This window comes from Camellia sinensis, chromosome 12 (assembly GCF_055761805.1).
Source record: "Camellia sinensis isolate YWXY chromosome 12, ASM5576180v1, whole genome shotgun sequence".
In the NCBI taxonomy this organism is placed as follows: Eukaryota; Viridiplantae; Streptophyta; class Magnoliopsida; order Ericales; family Theaceae; genus Camellia; species Camellia sinensis.
The window spans coordinates 85,590,689-85,612,016 of record NC_138972.1 but is presented as its reverse complement, the minus strand read 5'-3'; the positions used below and the strand labels follow the sequence as shown (position 1 = coordinate 85,612,016).

At 44.1% G+C, this 21,328-nt stretch overlaps 1 long non-coding RNA gene across 1 annotated transcript; it reads left to right on the top strand.

Moving 5' to 3' along the window:
• The first annotated feature begins 19,434 nt into the window (after positions 1 to 19,434).
• LOC145804613 (uncharacterized) lies at positions 19,435 to 21,100 on the top strand. The gene is made up of 2 exons (XR_014346760.1): positions 19,435 to 19,581; positions 20,833 to 21,100. It is a non-coding gene; the product is annotated as an uncharacterized LOC145804613 (long non-coding RNA).
• Positions 21,101 to 21,328: the final 228 nt, after the last annotated feature.

Sequence of the window (21,328 nt, the reverse complement as noted above, 5' to 3'; positions counted from 1 at the left end):
CCCGACGGGATGTCTATCATGGAAGATAGAGTTGCTAACGAATCTGCAAACCTGTTGTTCTCTCTTACGAGGTGGGTGAAGTTTAGTTTCTCGAACCGAGGAATTAACAAATCCAAGGTTTGGTGGTAAATTATCATCCTTTCCTCCTTGACTTTCCAGTCTCCTTTCGCTTGAGACACAACAAGATTCGAGTCCCCAATGACGTCCAACCGTCTTACCCCTAGCTCTAGGGCTGCTTCCAGACCAGCAATACATGCCTCATACTCTGCCTCATTGTTCGAGACTCTGAACTGGAGCTTGAATGCCAAAGGGATGCGGGAATCGTCAGGCGCTATCAGCAACACTCCTATCCCATACCCATACTGGTTTGACGCTCCGTCAAAGTACATCGTCCAAGTTTCATCCTCGATATGCAGAATATCTTCATCTGGGAATAGGTACTCAACCGCTTCATCCCCCTCAACCGGATGGTCGGCAAAGAACTCCGCTACCGCTCTTCCTTTCATTGACTTGCGTGTTACATACTTCAAGTCAAATTCGGAAAACAATAGCAACCAACGAGCTAGCCTACCTGTAAGTGCTGGTTTCTCGAAAAGATATTTGATGGGATCCAAACGTGAAACCAACATTACAGAGTGAGCTAACAGGTAGTGCCGCAGCTTCCGGGTAGCCCATACCAAGGCCAAGCAAGCCTTCTCGAGCAGAGTGTAGCGGGTCTCGTAATCCAGCATCTTTTTGCTCAGATAGTAGATGGCCCTTTCCACTTTGTCTTCTGACTCCTGTGCGAGCATGCAGCCCATGGTGGTCTCAGTTACCGAAAGATACAATATCAACGGTCTCCCCGGTTCTGGCGGTGACAACACAGGCGGGTTCTGTAAATATTCTTTGATCTGCTCAAAAGCTGCTTGACATCGGCCGTCCCATTGGAATTTCTTTCCTTTCTTCAGGAGGCCAAACAGTGGTTCACAAGTCACGGTTAGTTTAGAGATGAACCGCCTTATGAATTGCACTTTACCTAGAAAGCCTCGCACCTCCTTTTCAGTCCTTGGTGGTGGCATTTCTAAGATGGCCTTGATTTTGGAAGGGTCGACCTCGATGCCCCTTTGCGTTATCAGAAACCCTAGCATCTTTCCTGCTGTAACACCAAAAGTACACTTCTGGGGATTTAGCCGCAGCCGAAATTCTCTGATCCTTTGAAAAAACTTTTGTAAGGCGGTGTAGTGGCCCTCTCTTTCTTTGGACTTGACAATCATGTCGTCCACATACACCTCGACCTCTTTATGGATCATATCATGAAATATCGTAGTTGCTGCCCGCTGATAGGTAGCTCCTGCGTTTTTCAGCCCAAATGGCATCACTCGATAACAATATGTACCCCACGGGGTAGTGAATGCAGTCTTCTCCCGGTCCTCGGGCGCCATTACTATCTGATTATAGCCTGAGAAACCATCCATAAACGAAAGCAAGGCATGTCCTGCCGTGAAATCTACCAGTTCATCGATGTGTGGCAAGGGAAAGTCGTCCTTCGGACTGGCCCTGTTCAAATCTCTGAAGTCTACACAGACCCGAATTCTGCCGTCTTTCTTCGGTACCGGAACAATGTTGGCCAACCAAGTCGGATACTCAGACACCAACAAGAAGCCTGCGTCAATCTGCTTGGTGACCTCTTCCTTGATCTTAATGGCCCAATCGGGGCGGATCCTCCTGAGCTTTTGTTTGACAGGTCGGGCCTCGGGATCAAGAGGGATCCGGTGCTGTACAATCTCAGGATCGATTCCAGGCATGTCTTCGTAGGACCACGCGAAAACATCTTTGAAATCTTTTAACAAAGCGACTAAGCGCTCGCGTTCCTCAGAAGACAACGTGGACCCGATCTGGACCAGCCGCGGGTCCTTCTCAGTACCAACATTCACAGTAGTGATTTCATCCATTAAAGGCTTAACAAATCTTTCCTGCTCTTGATCAATTAACCGTTGCAAAACCGGAGGAATTTCTTCCTCGTCGTTTTCATCAAAATTTTGAAAATCCTGATTTAAGCAATAAATCAAAGGCACAGAAAAATACTCCGAAACCACACCTACGTCGTTCTCATTAAATACTTCCGAGCCGTCGGATTCTTCCGTTACAACAGACTCAAAAGAAAATGAAAAAGACGATCTAGACAGGACTGTGGTATCCGGGTTATCACCCCCGGGAATACCGGACTCAGACTCAATTGAGCTGGAATCTGATTCCGACGTACAAGATTCGGTAGAATCAGATTCCGGCTCACTACCTGACCCGGTGCTGCTTGATAGAAAGCCTTCTTCATATTGCCAGATGAGAGAAGGTGCGATGGATGCATCCAAAATAGCTGATGGTAGGCCCGCAGCCGCTTCATTCCCAATCACACATACCGAGGAGCTATCCCCCAAGCACCTCTGTTCGATCGGAGGATCTGACAGCAGATACGCCAGCGCTGCCCCCATTTCATTTTCAGCGTCCTCGGACCGTACCTCCTTACTTTGCTCGGCCTCAGCCGATAGATCTGCCTGCCCTTCGGCGATGTCATCCTCAGGTAACTGTAAATCAAAGAAAATTTCAAATCCCGGTACGCGCTTCATCTCCGCATTGAGCCACGGCTCCGGGAAGCCACAGAACGGAAAGTCCTCCCCCTCCCGGACGAAACGTCCGTTCAGGGTCCCCCGAATGGGCTGGTGCATCAAGTCAAAGGGCTTCCCCATCTGTTTCGCCCTGGCCCTTCCGTCCATTTCCTTTCCTTTCCTTACCCAATCCTCTTTGGTGGGTAGGTAGCCCAAACCAAAGGTATGGGGGTTATGTGGCACCTCTGTCGATGCTGCGGCACCTTTCCTACCGCTCTTGCCTAATCCCATCCCGGGGATGTGCTGGAGTTTGTTCATGAGATAAACTGCTTGGGCGCTGACATACAACCCTTCGTTAGCTGCCATGATGTTCTGTACAACCCGAGCCTCGGCCAAGGTAAAACCTGATATGAACACATCTTCTATACCATGCTCAATTTCTAGAACAGGTGTAGACACCTCTGGTGGTGGATGAATTGATGAATTTCCAAAGACAATGGCTACTCCCTTCCCATAGGGGTATTTCACCACTTGATGTAAGGTAGAGGAGACCGCCTTTACCTGATGCAGCCACGGCCGTCCCAAAAGCAAGTTGAACGTTGCAGGAACCTCCAAGACATAGAAATCTATCTCATGCTGTCCGGGCCCAACCTTTGTTTGAATCTTAACTGTCTCCATTACCTCCCGGCTTGTGTTATCATATGCCCGAATTACCTGGGCCGTTGGTATAAAATCCGCGACTTTCAAACCAATCGCATAAGCTGTCCTTGCCGGGCAGACATTGATGGCGGATCCCGTGTCGACAAGTACCACAGGTATCCATTTATCTCTGCACTCGACAGAGATGTAGAGCGGCTTGTTATGGTTTGCACCTTCGGGTGGCAGCTCTTTGTCAGAAAAATTCAATGCTGGGGAATTCCCTCCTGAAAAGACTAATCCCACCAGCTGCTCGGGCGTGGTGTCTATGGACAGCTTGGCCTTGTCCATGGCTGTAAGGACAGCTTGTCTATGTACTCGAGAAGCCATAAGCAGTCCCCAGATGGAGATGTCTGCTTGTATCTTTTTCAATTGTCTCAATACGGCCTCATCTTCGAGTTGCTTCTCCTTTTGTTTCTCTGCTTCATTATCTTTCCCAGACGCCTCTGGTTGATCTAGGTGTGGAGGCTTGAAATACCGTCCACTCCTAGTCATGTGATCGACTTCGCCGATATACCAGGTATCATCTGGTTGGTTACCTTTCCAATCCTCGTCCGTGTGGGCAAGACATAGATCGTCGTCTTCCCACCACATACCATCTGCGACTGACAAGCATCCGTCTGGTTCTGGCACAACTGTTTCGATACTCACAGTACCTTTTATCCCTATGTTCACGGCATCCTCCATTTCCGTACTTGCGGCGGTTTCGACCCCTACGTGGCCTTTTGCTTTTCTAATCCTCTCAGAATCCTCGAATCTTTCTCGTTCTGACTTTGTCAATGCAGTAGATTGCTCACTGATCCCTGTACTTAAAATGCTCCATTCTCGAGCGAAACTCTCGACGCCGGCACTCTCTGGCGATGCATTCTGCTCTTCGACACTCCCGGCCGTTGTTGACATTCCTGCCCCTGCCGGGCCTTGTTCTGATTGGAACTCCCCTATTACATCCGGCTGATCGTCTAACCACCCCGTGGCCTCTGCTGATTCTTCATTATCATACCAGTTGATGGCTAAGTCTTGGTCATCATGAAATTGGGACTTGACAACATCCTTTTCCACGGCTGTCAAATCATCCATTTCCTGTCCTGAATTGTCCCCTCGGATTACACACAGCTTTCTCCCGACTGGAAATTCGACATTTGGTCTATTCTGGCTCACGGGTGAAATGTAGTCATTCGGATTGTAAGCGTTCCCAACATCATTCTCAGGCTCCACGAACCCTGGTTTGACAACCCCTTTCCTGTTCTCGATGGTCACCACCACTGGCTTGGGTTGGGTTATGGAGATGTCCGTCATGCACAAATCGGTGCAATCGGGGAGGAAAACTTTAGGTTTAGGTAGGTAGGAGGGTGTGATGTAGATACTGGGATCGTAGGATGCGACCCCAGTGTGGATGAAGTTGACTCTTTTGGGTGGTGGAACTTGGTTATGTGCGGGGAGAGGATTTGTGGTAACATTAGGTTTCTCAGGGGGAAGAATCACCCCATTATCAATGAGATCTTGAATCTCATGACGTAAACGAAAGCATAGGTCAGTGTCATGACCATGCTGCTGGTGGAACGCACAATATTTGGCTGGGTTGTGGGTGGCGGGTAGTCTTTCTGGCAAGGGCCGCGGCTCTAGGGGCTTCAGATGCCCTTTCCTGATCAAAACCCCCAGAGCTTTGGATAGGGGCATATAAAGTGGAGCAAAGGTTCTGGTGTTTCTGGGAGGGTATTTGGCTTTTTGCGAATTGCTTCCGGACGCGCCGGAGAATGGTGTGGCTGCTGTATTTCTCGGGGAAGGGTTAGTGGTGACCATACTTACTTCGGAGGTCCTGGCAGTCGCAGCGCCACTCGGGCCTGTATTAGTACTACGATTGAAATTTCTGCGGGGTTGGTCCCGATCATTATCAATCCAACCTTGTCTCAAGGCGTCCTCGATCTGCACCCCCATTTCATGTAAATCAGCAAAGGTGGGAAAGGGGACTACAATCATCTTTTGCATTAGCTTCGGCTGAAGATTGCGCACAATCATCCGAATCTGGTCTTTGTCTGTGGGTCTCAAGGTCATCATTGAAGCTTTAGCCCGCCATCTAGTTACAAACTCTGAGAAGCTTTCCTTGGGTTCTTGCCTTGTTGTCTCGAGATCCCGGGTCGTGATCTCGATTTGTGTGTTATACGAGTACTGCAGGATAAAGGCCTCAGCCATCTCGTCCCAGTTTCTCTTGACGTCGTCCCCCAACTTGGCATACCATGCGGACGCCACACCCGACAAGGTCCGGCCGAACAAAGATAGTTTCTGCAATCTGGTGAGGCCCATTGGCCTTAAGACATCTGAGAATAGTCGCAGGTGTACCATGGGATCCTCAGACCCGTCAAAACGATCGATTTGGGGCATCTTAAATCGATCTGGCAGCGTCACGGCTGTGTCGATGTACCCATCTCCAATGTCCGGAATGGACTTCGCACCTTGAGATTTCTTGAACAGCTTTTCAAGCTTGTGCATTTTTAAAGTCATGGGGTCTATCTCAGACTCAAAGGGAGAATCCGATACGTTAATGGGAGTGGTTGCCTTGGATTGTTGAGGCGGAATCGGGGGTGGAGCCGGCCCCATTGGGATGTCTGTATCTTCTTGGACATTCCGGACGTTTGGTGTTTCTTCGGGTATTGGAACCCTTAATGGAGGAGGGATTTGCTGCGAAGGTGATGCCCCGGTTTGCTGTTGCAACCTCCCAATTAAATCCGCTTGCTCACTCATCACTGTAGCCTGTTGCCTGGCAAATTCTGCCTGTCGGGCAGCATCTTGCTGCATCATTTTCATGCTTTCCTGAAGTTGGCGCACCATCTCCTCTAAGTTAGCCATATTGTTCTGTTCTGGTTGAATTGCTGGTATGCGTTCCCTCTCTGTGGGTGAAACGGGATCCTGATCCCTACTGTACACAGGTGGGGTAGACGAAGCCCTTTGTACCGATTGCTGAACCGATATCCTCTACCTAGTTGCTTTCCGTTTAGTAACCGGGGGTAGAGAATGGTACACTGGTTGTCCTTCTATCAGATCCTCAGATCGATGGAGCCGGCGACCTCTGATCCAGAGTGCTTGGGGAATGTCTACTGGGTTAGACGCAATGATGCTAAACTACCTAGCAAAAAGATAAATAAAGCAATAAATAAACCAACAACCGGACAGCACAACAGCATAAAATAAACAAATAATATACAGTTGGATTTTCAAAACGCATAGTCGATAAGCCGAGCACACGGTTCCCCGATACCGACCACTGTTCTCAAAATCTCTATTCCCAATACTGAACCCTGATACCCTCAGATAACTGATTCTCTTAAAGCTGATACTGATGCCCTCAGGCCTGATGCCCAGACTTACAAACTGGTGTGTTCATTTCCCTGCAGAAATACATTCTAACAGCACATAGCAAGTAAAGGGAGCCAAAACACCCCTATGTTGGGGTAGGGTTTCCCTGTCCTATTTTGTCAGGAGCTAGGGTTTCACTACGCACACAGCGGTTTCAAACAACCCAACATCGGGTAAGCAACCTGTCCTAGTTTGGAATGGTCACTACGGATTCCGAATATGCACTAGGTCGAATGGTCAAAAAGGGTGCCCCGGTAAAACCAGGGTTTGTGTTCCCATACTGTCAGAGCCCATAGCCGGTCAGCCTTATGGACATGCCTTGACAAGACAAGCCTCCGGCAAACCGTTCAGGAATGGCAGATGGCAAACACTGTGTTCCTAGGCGCACCAATGCACATGCAATGCAAAGAAACACATAAATGAGATCAAAACAGGATATCACGAGTTCAAGTCAAGCTCTCTAAACTCCCCAGCAGAGTCGCCAGAAACTGTAGACGCGCCCGCGTGGGACCTCGTGCTACAGTTCGGACTCGATTTGTGTCACGGTTCTTAATCTGAACCAAAGAGTCCAAATCTGGCAAATCGTTTTGAGAAACAGATTTTTGAAAAAGTAGTGCCAAACATGGACTGCTTTGCCAGATACAGAGTCGCCACCTAAATATTTTTTATGGGAGAATTTAGGAAACCCTGACTCGGTGCCGAAGGCCACATGTCCGTCATCACCGGAGTTGTCTCGGCTCGGGAGCTTGGGTACGATCGGGGAAGGTCAGCTATGAGCACCCCCTTTCGCCCGGTCCGAAGACCGGCCTCTACTAACCGTGATATCCGTTTTTGAAAACTTTACGTGTTCTTATACCAATTATTAGCCTGGAATTACTATGTTATGCGCGCAACAAACAAGTATAGACCAAATCGCCCAAATTGGAACAAAACATTTCATGTTTGTTTAAAAATGGTTTGCTACTCGCAAGTAGGCTAAAATGCAGATTTTGCCACCCTCAAGTGGGCTTTTGGAAAAGATGGTTTTGCCACTATCTAGTGGGCTTAAAATTCACAGTTTTAACGCATTATCCCAATTTAAGCAATTTGACCTCCACCCACAGGCATTCAAGCAGTTTATCTCATGTAAGCACTTAGCCGCATGGTAGGCATACTATTATGGCAACATTCACACGCATGCTGGATGCTAAAGCAAAAATACTTACATTGTACTCCGTGCCAAAACAGTAAACTAGTTAGCAAACATGCATGTCCTAGTTCATGTTATTTTGCCTAATGCAACACATACAAGGTGCAATTTTAGTTAGGCTCGGTTAACCTAGATATGGCATACGATATGCAACCAACTAATTCATGTATTCAATTTTGGAATTTGAAAATACGAATGCGTTTAGCATGATGTACCGAGCCCGGTGCATGTTAACAGATGCATGAATGCACGCATGCATATCATAAGGTATGCTAATTTCAAGATGCCCTAATCTACCATCATAAGCTGGTAAATAAAAGGGAAGAAAGAAATGGGGATTGGAAGACATACACACACTCACCCACACTTATTACATGTTTACCCTCGCTCAGAGGGCTCGAATTAATATTACAGTCCCAAAATAATGAACAAATAAAATTATTACAAAATTTCCTAATTAATTAAAAAAAGAGGAAGCAAAAGAATAAAGAGGGTGGCCACAGCCTCTGCCTCGGGGCGCGCAGATGATGCATGCTCGAATCCGTCCTGCCCGGAAAACCCGTGCTACACTCTTGTCGCCTCTGTTTGTACTGTCTTGTCTTTCTGAAAATTACCAAAGTGCTGGAGCAAGTTCCTTGCATTCTGCAGAGCACCACCGGCCGGACAGAGTTTCCGCCGGCACTTCACAATTCCCGTCGGCACTTTACCAGATTCATCGGCACTCCAGATAGTGCCGGTCGGCACTAAATTCTGCCGGTCGGCAGAAACTTCCTGCAGCAGACAATTTGACAGCAAAACAGAGAACAGACAATGCATGGCATGGGGTTCTTGGACACATGTAAGCATGGTCCTACTTCTTATCATATTTCGAACTCAAAGAAGCATGACCTTCGACCTTTGAGCCATCCAAGGTGCATGATGACTCAATGGATCAAATTTGCTATTTGATATGAAAATGCATGCAACAAATAACGTGAAAACCGGGGCCTTATCAAATTGGAGTCAAAGGTCCCGATGACCGGGGATCAAGGCACATTACGTCACTTGAAGTATGAATGGTCCTTGACTCCCGCACTTGGTTTGACACCCCAAACCAAGTAAATACAATGCATGCAATGCTCACAAGCCTCAAATGTGTCATACCACCAAGATGTAAAACACAACAAGCAATATGCAACTATCATGACAAAATGTATGATACCAAGCACACAAGATACAAACATGATGCAAACATGAAGCAAATTGACCATGGAATTGATGTGCTACACAAAGCTTAATGGAACAAACATGCAACAAACATGGATCAAGCATGCAAGAGGGCTTGAAGTGGCGAAGGGGCAGGCCCTTACCCTTCTCAAAACAGTGACCAAAAGTGCTTAAAATGATAGGCAATCAACTCATGTTAACAAGCAAATTCATGGTCCCAAAGTTAAGACACAAAAGGAGACAACTCACCCCCATTATCATGACCACTCATGGCATGATCAAAACAAGCAAAAAAACAGAATTTATGCATGCAAGATAGGACCCCAAGAAGCTCCTAATATGGCAACTAAGATATCCCCCATGAAGCAAATATACTAAGGCTCATTCTTAGGCATAAGAGGACACATCTTCAAGGCATGAAAGAGGCCATGCATGCACACATACAAGCATGATTCTTGGACTAAAATATGACCCTAGATGATGCCAAATCAAGAGGGTAATCACAGCCATGCATGCTAGAGGCCAAAATGCTCAAAGCTTCCAAGCCAAAATACAAAGCAACTCTAACAAGCATGCCAAACATGACCAAGTTGATAACCAACAGATGTTAAGCATGGAAAAACAATGCTAAATGCTTCATAGAACCAAGCCAACACACACGAGAATCATGGCCTAATCATGAAATACAATTCCAAGCAAAATAGAGCAATACAAAGCAAGTATTACAAGCATGCAAGGAGGCACAAGTTTGACCAAAAACAGAGATTAAATATGACCTAAGATGCCTAAAAAAGTGCTGGAATGAAGCCAAGAAACATCAAGCACACATGCTACCCTCTTGAGCCCAAAAAGCAAAGAAACAAAACCATAAGGGGAGAGGGGTGTCCCTCCCCTATGCAAGACTTCAAACCAACTTTTTTGACACTAAAATACACTGATTTTCGGTGATCAAAAGATCAAAATGCTGAAGTGAACAAAACCTTATCAAAATGGCACCAAAATAGGCTAAACAAGGCCTAAGAGGGTGAGTTTGCAATCTAACCACAAAGTGACCTTAAGGAAAGTGTTAGAGCAGGAAAATATGAGTCTTTTTTATGTTATACACAAGAGCCAAAACAATAAACAAAATAGGTAGAAAAACAAAGCAAGTTTGGGGAATAAAAGGGAAGATGCTCACCCTTGAAGAACCCTTGAAGAACAAATGGCCTAACCTCCTTCTTTGGATCAAAACCAGTCCAAAACTCAAGAAACAACTCCCCCAAGTCCCTCAATCTCGGACTAAGGTGTAATAGTGTGTGTAATGGTGCAAAAGTAAGGTAAAACACACCTTTTGGGCCAAGAAACACACACAAGAAGGGAGAGGGAGAGAGGTATAGATATAATATGTATCTATATCTTCAAAGGCTGGTTTTTGCTTCTGTTTTTCTAACCTAGAACCAAGAGGAAAGCCTCCCTCTTATAAGGATCCCTCTTGCAAAGCTTATTCAACAAGCTTGGCTAGAGGGAAATCCCTCCATACACGTGTATGGAGGGGAAAGGAGTTGGTGCCAGCTATCACAGCTGGCACAAAATATCTCCAAAAAGTGGAGGAACAGTGGTCGGCTGCCCAAAAAAGCTATTCCGGCAAAAAACAGTGCCGACCGGCAACATATTATGCCGACCGGCAATACAGTGTGCCGACCGGCAAACAAAATTGCCGATGGAAGAAAAAGACCAGCCGGTGGCCTCCAGCCACTGCCGGTGGTGTATGGGGATGTCTCACAAGGCATTCCCTGCCCCTCTAAGGCAAAACAAAAGTGTTTGGTGCAAAACCAGACACTAAGGTGCCGTTTGGTAACACTTACGTTTTCAGTTTTCTGTTTATATTTACAAAAATTTAAAAAACTCAAATAAAAACTTGTTTGGTAAAATTTTTGATTTATAAATCAATGGTCTCAGTTTATAAATTTGGCCAAAAAATGAAAACACAAAAAATGTGTTTCCATTTTGAGTTTTCAGTTTTTTTTTTTTATCACCCAACATTAGCCACCACCCGCCACCATTTTCCACCACCGTCATCCGCTGCCACCACCCACCACCCACCCTCCACCACCACCACCTGCCGCCACCACTCACCGCCCACCACCCACCTGCCACCCACTTGCCATCACCACCCACCCCTCGCCACCACCACCACCACCACCTACATGTCATCCACCCGCTACCACCCACTACCTGCCACTACCATTCACCGCCCGCCACCACCACCCGCCACTTACTTGCCACCACCACTCACCACCCACTTGCCACCACCACCTACCCACCACCACCGCCCACCTGCCACCCACTCGCCACCACCACCACTACCCACTCGCCACCCACCTGCCACCACCACCCACCACCACCACCACTCACTTTCTACCACTCGCCACCGTCACCCACCCACCCACTACCACCACCCCCGCCACCCACCTGCCACCACCACCTACCACCACCGCCACCCACTCGCTACCACTTACCACCCGCCACCGTCACCCACCCACCCATCCACCCACCACCACCACCACCACCCACCATCCGCTACCCACCTACTATCACCACACACCACCCGCCGCTGCCACCACCACCGCCACCACCCACTCGTTACCACCCATCACTCGCCACCGTCACCCACCCACCCACCATCACCACCCACCATCTGACCGCCACCACCCACTACCACTTGCCATCCGTCACCCACCCGCCACCACCACCACCACCCCCACCCACTCGCTACCACCCGCCACCGTCACCCACCCACCCGCCACCCACCACCCGCCACCTACCCACCACCTACCACCACCTGCCATCCGCTACCCACCTGTCACCACCACCCACCACCCGCGCACCACCACCACCCGCCACCGTCACCGTCACCCACCCACCCCCCACCACCCACCGTCACCACTTTCCACCACCGTCTTCCGCCGCCACTTGCCGCCACTTGCCACCACTTGCCATTTCTCACTCTTTTTTATATTTTTAAAATTTTTTAAACATTTTATCAATTACCAAACGCGTTTTTAGTTTATGTTTTTCTAAAAATAAACAAAAAATAAACATAAACCAGTTTATAAAATTTTTATAAATATAAACTGAAAACGTAAACGTTACCAAACACACCATAAACAGCCGAGTTCGGGGATCCTGAGGCAAGGCGCGCGAGCCGAGACCTCCGGGAACTCCAAACGAACACAATCATGGATGATCACCGAGTGTTCAAACGGTGACGTCCAAGTCTTGAGGACGGTCAAAAATGGGGTGTCTACAGAGGGGTTCTACACTTGGTCCTATAAAATAATCGACCATGATTGTCTTTGGTTCCCTTAACTTTATTGCACTAGCCAGGTTAGCCAAGGCGTCGGGATGACTGTTATCATCTCGGCTAACCTGTTGTAGCCGGCAATCCTGGAACAGTGCTAGCAGCATGACAACCTCTTTAACATAGGCTATCATCCTTTCATCTCGGGCTGCATACTAGCCCGTGGCTTAATTCACAATAAGCTGGGAGTCACAAAATACCACTACCTCATCGGCTTCCATTACTGTTGCTAACCTTAGTCCAGCAATTAGTGTATTGTACTCTACTTCATTGTTTGAGGCCTTGAATCCCAAACAGATTGATTGCTCTATCATTCGCCCCCCCAGCGACTCCAGAACCACTCTTACCCACACTCCTTGGCAGTTTCAACTTCCATAAACAAACAGACAAAAGAAATCGCCGATGTAGATGTTGTAGGGTTTTGGTTTCTCTTCCTTCTTCTACGCTGTTGGTGCAGGGTTCTTTGGCCCCAGTTGAGTTTCTTTTTTCTCCCCTAGACATCCTAAGCCACGGCTCAACGGAGCCCGCCTTGGGATTGCCCCAGGAGTGAATTTAACCACAAAGTCAGTCAACACTTGGCCCTTGATTATTGTTCTAGGCCTGAATTCCAAGTCATATTAGCCTAGTACCACTGCCCATCTGGCTATTCTGCCAGTCAGATCTCCATGCTGCAACAGGGATTTCAAGGGATGCTCAGTCAGCACCACAATCTTGTAGGCTTGGAAGTACTGATTCAACTTCTTGGAAGTCATTACCAGGGCTAGTGTAATTTCTTTAAGGGCAGGTACCTAGTTTCTACACTTGCTACGGTTTTACTCACATAGTATACCGCCTTTTGTTCTCCCTCCTTTTCTCGGATTACCACTGTACTCACTGCGTGGTCTGAAACTGCCAAGTATAAGAACAATTCCTCTCCAGGTATTGGATTTGACATAACTAGAGCTGTTGTCAGGTACCTTTTCAAGTCGGCCAAGGCGACTTCGCACTCTTTTGTCCACAAGAAATCTATGGCCTTTTTCAACAATTGAAAAAATGGTTTACATTTATCAGAACTTTGGCTGATAAATCTATTCAGGGCTGCTGCCTTGCCGGTCAAAATTTGGACCTACTTGGCCGATGTTGGACTCTTTAAATCAAGGATGGCCTTGATTTGATCTGGGTTGCCTCAATGCCCCTTCTGGTGACCAAGTACCCCAGGAACTTAGCAAATCCGACCCCAAATTCACATTTCGAAGCATTGAGTTGGAGCTAATATGTTCTTAGGATATCAAAAATTGCCTTCAAATCAACCAGATGGTTTCCAGGTTCTTTGGTCTTCACGACCATGTCATCAATATAGACTTCTATTGTCTTCCCAATCAAATGCTTAAACATCTTGGTCACTAACCGCTGGTAGGTTACTCCTGCATTCTTTTACCTGAAAGGCATTACCCTGTAACAATAGAGTTTTTTCGAGGTAATGAATGCCGTCTTCTTTTCATAAGGAGCATACATCGCTATCTGTCGGTATCCTCTGTATGCATCTAGGGAACTCATCGTCCCATGCCTTGAAGTGGCATCTACCAACTGATCAATCTTGGGCAGTGGGAAATTGTCCTTGGGGCAAGCCTTGTTTAGGCTGGTGAAGTCCATGCTGACCCTCCATTTGCCGTTCTTCTTTTTCACAACTACTGTATTTGACAGCTAGGTTGGGTAGTTTACCTCTTGAATGGCCTTGGCTTCTAACAACTTGTCGACTTCCTCCTCAACTGCTTCCACATGTACTAATGTTGGCCTCCTTGCACGCTGGATGACAGGCGTAGCCGACTTGTCTACATTAAGCCTGTGGCAAGTGACCTCGGGGTCAATGCCAAACATCTTATAGGGCATCCAGGCAAACAGTCCTATGTTTGCTCGCAAGAAAACTTCTAACTCCCTTTTCTCCTCCTCAACTAAGCCTGATCCATGAAGGAAGAACGCTTTCCATCATCTTCTTGGACCAGAATCTTTTTCAAAGCCTCATCACTCTTGTCAGCTGGTTCTTTGCCGACATCATCTAGAACCTCCACGTCCTCGTCTTTAATTTCAACTGTCTCTGCTCCTTGCACATTGCAGGTGGACATCATTACTGCCATGGAGAAATTTTTTGCCTGCACCTGATCCCCTCTGACCTCCTCAATTTCATGCTCCATTGGGAACCGCAACAACTGGTGCAGCGTTAAGGGAACATCCCTCATTACGTGCAACCACGATCTTTCCAAAATAACATTGTAAGGGGAGGGGGTATCAATTATTGTAAACTCTGTGCTTACCTTCTTCATGCCTGTCTACACCTCCAAATTCGTGTCTCCTAGAGGCCATGTCAGCGTTCTGTTGAATCCAACCATCGGGTTGTTAGATTGTTCTAGATCATCGGGGTGAAGGCCAAGCTCCTTGTAACATCTAACATATATGATGTCATAAGAACTGCCTTGATCAACCAGTATGCGCCTCACCTGGCACTCTCCAATCTTCAGCATTATCACCAGGGCATCGTTGTGTGGATGTTGTACCATGTCTAGGTCTGCCTCAGTAAAAGTAACCACTGGTCCCTAGTACTCATTTGTTCTAGGCTTCTTTTGCTAGACCTGATACACATGTTACAGGTGCCTTACTCTATGAGTATCCCCACGTATATCATTCTCATTGACCTTCGAGTGAATCACATTGATCACCCGAGGTCCATTTGCTTACTATAGTGGTAGTAATGGAGGTGGTGCTGCCGGTGCCTAGGGTAGCATTGCTTGCTCTTCCCTTGTTCTGTCCTCATCTACTAGGTCTCTTAGGTGACCTTGTTTGACCAGATCCTCTAAGTGCGTCTTCAGAGCCATACATCCTTAAGTCAAGTGTCCATTTTCATTATGGTAAGCACAATGCTTCCCAAGGATCCTTCCCATAAACTCACTAGGGATCTTCTCTAGCGCTCTGTAATATGGTTGGTTCTTGATCTTTTCCCGAACTTTGTAGACTGGGATTCTGAATACAATGGTGACTGCCTATGTAGCCCTCAATCTTGTTTCCTACCTATTAAAACCTATATTACCTCGGCCTCACTTCGGCGAGCCATTTCTTTTCTCTTATTATGGTACCTTCGTCTCTAGCGTGTCCTCTTCTGCTCTGGCATATTTCTCGATCCGTACCATGAGCTCCTCCATACTTTTTTGGTAAAGTTTTTGCAAGTGATTTTCGAAGCAAGCATTCATCCTCTAGGCCATTTTTGAAAGATACGATAGCTAGCTCCTGGTTACATGCCGATATTCAGTTGAACACCTCATAATACCTTTTGGCATAAGCCTTGAGGCTTTTTCCCTCGCTAATGTTTAGAGCCAGCAGGGAGTCTACCCTTAGTGGCTGCAACTTGTTTGTAACAAACCTGGCCACAAACATCTTGGCCAGGCCTTCCTAACTTTTCACAGCTCCTTTCGACAACTTATGAAACCAATCCGATGTGATCTCCCTAAAGGACGAGGGGAACACCTTGCATAGCAACTGCTCATTCTCGCTATACAAGGCTGTTAAATTTAAATATAAGATGACATGAAAGTTCGGATTAGACTTACCGTCATAAATCTGGAACCTCGGCATGTAGAATCTCTTTGGGGCCTCAAATTTATCTAACTCCACTGAGAACGGCGTTCTTGGCTTGACCGGGGATGTGACCTCAACATTAAGTCGCTTTTTCTGGAGGTAGTCTCTCAGATCCTTCTTCGTTCGGCTGGGAGCTTGGCTATCAACAGATTTTAGCTTTTTTGGAGCGCTGCTCCTGGCGTTATTGTGCGTCCTCTTTGACTTCTCTTCATTCATTGTATCAAAGCAAAGGCCCTTCCCTTGGATATGCCAAGGTTCCTTGGCATAGGTCCCTTTGGTTCGTGGTGTCTTCTGTGACTCACCTCTTACTGGCTCTGCTTGCCCGACATCCCGTGAAGGCTGATATGAGTGCTCATGTTCCTTGCCATGCTGCGGGACTGCTGGAATTATTTTCTGCCCCCCTTTTTGGGCTTCAGTCTTGGCTGCTAGTATCGGCGTGTCCTGCAAAGGGAACGGTGGTTGCATCACGTTGTTCTTCATCATGAAGTTGACAACCGACTATAGATCTGCCAATTTGTTCGCTATTCTTTTCATCTCGCTGTCCCTCCTCAGGCTTCTATCCTTCCATACCTGGAGGCCGCTTTCGTTGTAGAACTCATCTCAGCCAGCTTTCTTTGGGGCATTCCCCTTTTTGCCGATGTCCTTCTCTCCAGGATTCGGATCTTGTGCTTCTTCATTATAGTTTTCTTTCCCGACGTTAGGATCTCTATGTTCACAACTCTCACTGTTAATGGCATCCCCAATCTTTTCTTTCTGTCTGTCGTTGGCCATCTATTCTCCTTAAGTTCCCACAGATGGCGCCAAATTCTGGGTGTTGATTTCCGACCACACAACCAAACAAGGAACTCAACTGTAGAGCACCAACAGAATAAATTAAGCCCACCAACCCGTACAAGAAGATGAGAATCCGATGATGGTTCGTCCACCAGGGGGCACTCCGACGATCAAGTCAGTACTAATTATCTCTCAAAGATAGCAAATTCTACTTAAACTCACAAGAAAGAACTTACCTCAGACCCACGAGGGTGCCTTGCTTTTATAACCAGCAGTGACTTGATCCCATTAGAAGAATCACTTCAATGGACTCAAGCTCAATGCTGATCCTGAACCCTCAAGTAGATAGGGATAAACTCTCCTTGAGCCTTATCTTTATTTAGGCTGAGATCCTCCCCTGTTCTAGGACTCTTGTCCCTTATCTATTTATATCAGACTCCGACAAGTCCGCAGATAACCTTGGCCAAGCTGAGATCATCTCGGCAGTGTGACCGAGCCACATAGCACCATGATTGACACTTCGGCATCACCTTAGTCACATGCTGGCATTCATAAAATACTTCCCCACACTTGTTATGGCCAGGCCTTTTGAAAAAAAGAAAAAGAAAATGTGATTGACATAATTAAGTGAGATCAAAAGCAGAACAACACAAATAGGGACTTGCTTGCCAAAAACCCATTATACACTCAAGTAACCAAATATATAGAAGGTCATAAGAGCAATGTGCAACTCTAGGATAGATAATAACTACTAACACTTGAACCAAAATAATAACCTTTAGGATGTTGCTTGCTTGGATATACCGTTAAGTAACCATATCATTTACAGTGAGAGGAACCAATGGGTATGTAGTCAAATGTCATAATGTAGCATTTAACTTGAAATTCAGATATATCATCCCAAGAAGATAGAACCATAATCCATAAATATGAATTTTAAAACCGGCACTTAACTGAAGAGCATGATTTTCAAAAGGTCAAATAAGGTAGCAAATTTCAATTTGCAGGCCAAATTAAACATTTACACAAGAAGAATGATGGCTTGATTGCAAACCTTAAAGGTTCCAATGGTATATTTACACTAACTTGGACTTGTAATTAATATAAGTAGACGTAGAATTTACGCTCTAATCATTCATATATTTACCACGCTTCAGTACTCTCACAAATTTACACACTCAAAAAATATCAATTGAACTTTCCATAACCAGCAGAATTTAGGACCAACTAAAGGGTGAAAGTCTACAAGTCCACCAATTTTAATGAGTTCAACCATCAAGTAATGAAATTGCAGAATTGGTAGAATATCTAAATAAACACTGCTTGTAGGGCAAGAAACTCACATAAGAAAGCATGCATCGACAAGTAACAAAGAAATGGTAAGAGGTTTGTATGCCATGCAGTCCATGGATCCAATTTCAGTCCCACCCACTATAACATGATAAGGTTTTGGATTTTCATTTTTAAGCTTGAATTTGGGATTTTTGTCTAGAAATCAAACCCTATAGCAAGTGTGAAAAATCAACACAAAATCGTAGAGCAAGTGTGAGAAATCAACACAAAATAAACACAAAATTTGGGATTTTGAATTAAGAAATCAACACACAATTAAACAAAAAAAATCATATAAAACCCTAAAGCAAGTGTGAGAAATGGGGAAATAGAGAAAGTGTGATAACCCAACCCGTAATATACTTAATTATGCAAGTGATTATGTGCTTGAAATAAATTTGTATGTTTCATTATGTGAGTTATTATGTGATTATGAATTTATATCTGTTGAGTGTAGAAAAAAATATGTTGTAATTGGAGCTTTGAACTAAGAATTTATAGCCTTAGAGACGCCAGAAACCAAAACTGACTTTACATCTGTATTTAGCATGATTTTTAGAGCCTGCGGTGAAATTTGGCAAAATTTCGATTCGTAATGAATTAATCGAGTTTAATTAGCATAAGCCTTAGATTAAGCCAACCACATCATGTATAAGATTCTATGTTTAATTGATTAAGGAGATTTGGATTCTAATTGGTTGTTACTTTAAGGTAATTTGGGATTTGTAAGAATTTTGGAGTTTGATTCATATTTAATTTTAATAATGATTTATTTTGGAATTAGAAATTAAGGGTCCAAATGGCTTAAGAAAGTGAAATTAATAAGTTGAATCAATTTAATTTAAATACAGATCCATTTGGGAGTTTAATTAAATATTCGATTCAATTTAGTAAAATTTAGATTTGATTAATTAGGTCCAAATTGGAATTAATTAAGTTAATTAAGTTATGAGGATAGAGAATTGTGATTATTATGAATTAAATTTATTTATGAGGTGTCCAATTTGAATATGTAATTTATTGACGGAAATTTTGAGTTTGATCAGAAATTGAAGACCTAAACGATTTGGAAAATCAAAATTGATGATGTCAATAAGTTTAATTTAATATTTGGAACCCTTTGGGAGTTTGATTAAAATTTGATTCAGATTGGTAAAAATTAAATATAATTAATCTGACCTTAATTGAAGTCAATTAGACTAATTAAATTAAAGACTAGACATAATTAATTAAGATTAACAATTGATTAATTATGTTAATATGTGATTAGTGAAATAATCTAATCAAGTCAATTAAATAAGATGAGAGAGCTTCATTACTTATATATACGTAGTCTTTCTGCTGAAGCGAACCGTAGCAGAGAGAGTGAGAGAGAGAGAGAAAAGGGAGTTGAAATCATATTTGTGGTGGAGAAGTCTTGAAGATGTAAACCTAAGGCACCTAAGTGAGGAAAAGTGAGGAGGCTCAAGAATTTGTGAAGGGATTCATCAAATTGAAGATTTAAGGTAAGAAATTGAAGTTTATTATATAAATTGATAGAAATTGGGTTTTGCATGTAAAATCAAGTTAGGTTGAAGAATATGAGTGTTAATTCTTTAAATTTGTTAAGTTTGAGTTTAATTTTGAGAATTATTCTTGAATTGAGTCCCTTAAATTGCATGCAACAAGGTTTGTTTGAAGATTTGATCCATGCAATGGAGTTAGGTTCAAATTTATGGAAATTAATTTAGAGATTAATCACTTTGGGTTTAAATTTAGTGGTCTTAACATGAAATTGAGTTTCAATTGTACATGCATCATGAATTTTCAAGAATTTTGGAAGTTCAATTCATGTTTTAGAATTTGTGGGTTTGAAATTGGGCTTGATATGAAGAAAATGAATTAAATTTAAATTTGGACAAATTTGGAGATAAATTATAATTTATATTTGAGAATCAAAAATTAGTTTAATTTTGATTTAAATTTCATACATGCAAATATTTTTGAAAGGGTTTTATAGTTTCAATTTATGTTTCATAAAATAAAGAAAGAATTGAAAGATGATTTTTGAAACATGGAGAATTTTGCATCAAATCACACACGCATACATAATTTTGTTGAATCTCATGAATTTGAGTGTCACTTCTACCATTTGAGATGAAATTACAGTCTACATTTCACATGCATGCACAATCCATGAAAATATAGAATTCACGTGCATGAGTTTTGAAGTTATGGAAATGAATTTGAAATAATTTGGGCTTGTATGATGAATCCTTGGAGATTTGAGCTTCAAATCTTGTAAAATTGGCATTTATGTCATGTTAGAAGTTGTATGGTTGACATATAGAACAAAACATGCAAGTTGTATCATTTAAAGTTATGTTTTGAAGCTCAAACAACATTATAGAAAACCCAAAAATCGACTTCATCGCTCGAGCGAAAAAGTTGTCGCTCGAGTGTAGAATGCAAGCAACCAATATTTTTGCAGACCAAGGGGCTCGCTCGAGTGACCAATGTTGCACTCTAGCAAAGAGCTCTATTTTAAAAAATTTTTAAAAACTGTTTCATATTTGGATTTCCATTCTCTTTCACTCCTAATCACTCTTAGGCATGCATTGAGCATTGCAAATGAACTAAAGGGCTAGAGAGAGAGCCTAAGAGAATTAAACGAATTAAAGAACGAAATGAATTGTATTGTGATCCGATTACTATATAACCTCTTTACTTTGGTATTATTCACTGAGCGTTAGCTCACTCTTTATATATATGTGTAGATGAGCAATTGGAGGATCAACATTAGAGTTTGTCCCGGAGTCCACCTCTTTGTTAAGCCACCTAAGAATGTCTCTGTGTAGAGGCTTTGTTTTATTTTGTCAAGCTTTGGTTAATCTTTGCATTTTGTTAAAAGTCCTTCATGTAGTGTGTGAGATATAAAATATATCTTTGTACATGTATATATAAAAGTGTGTTAAGAATGTTTTAATTACTATAGTTGATCATGTACGCACAACTCAATGGACATTATTATTTTTGTTTTGCTTCCGCTTCAGGCCTCGATATTATTTAAATATTTTGAAATTTTGTCTTTGAGGCCGTAGGTAATCTACGGATTACTGGTCGGTTACAACGTTAAACCTATAGGGGCGGGTTTGGTCGTGACATGAAGGGAAAGAGAGAGAGAGAAAGAGAGAGAGAGACCGAGATCCACAAAGAAGGAGAGAGATTGAGAGCGACAGAAAGAGAGAGAAAAATACATGTGATTCAGGGGTG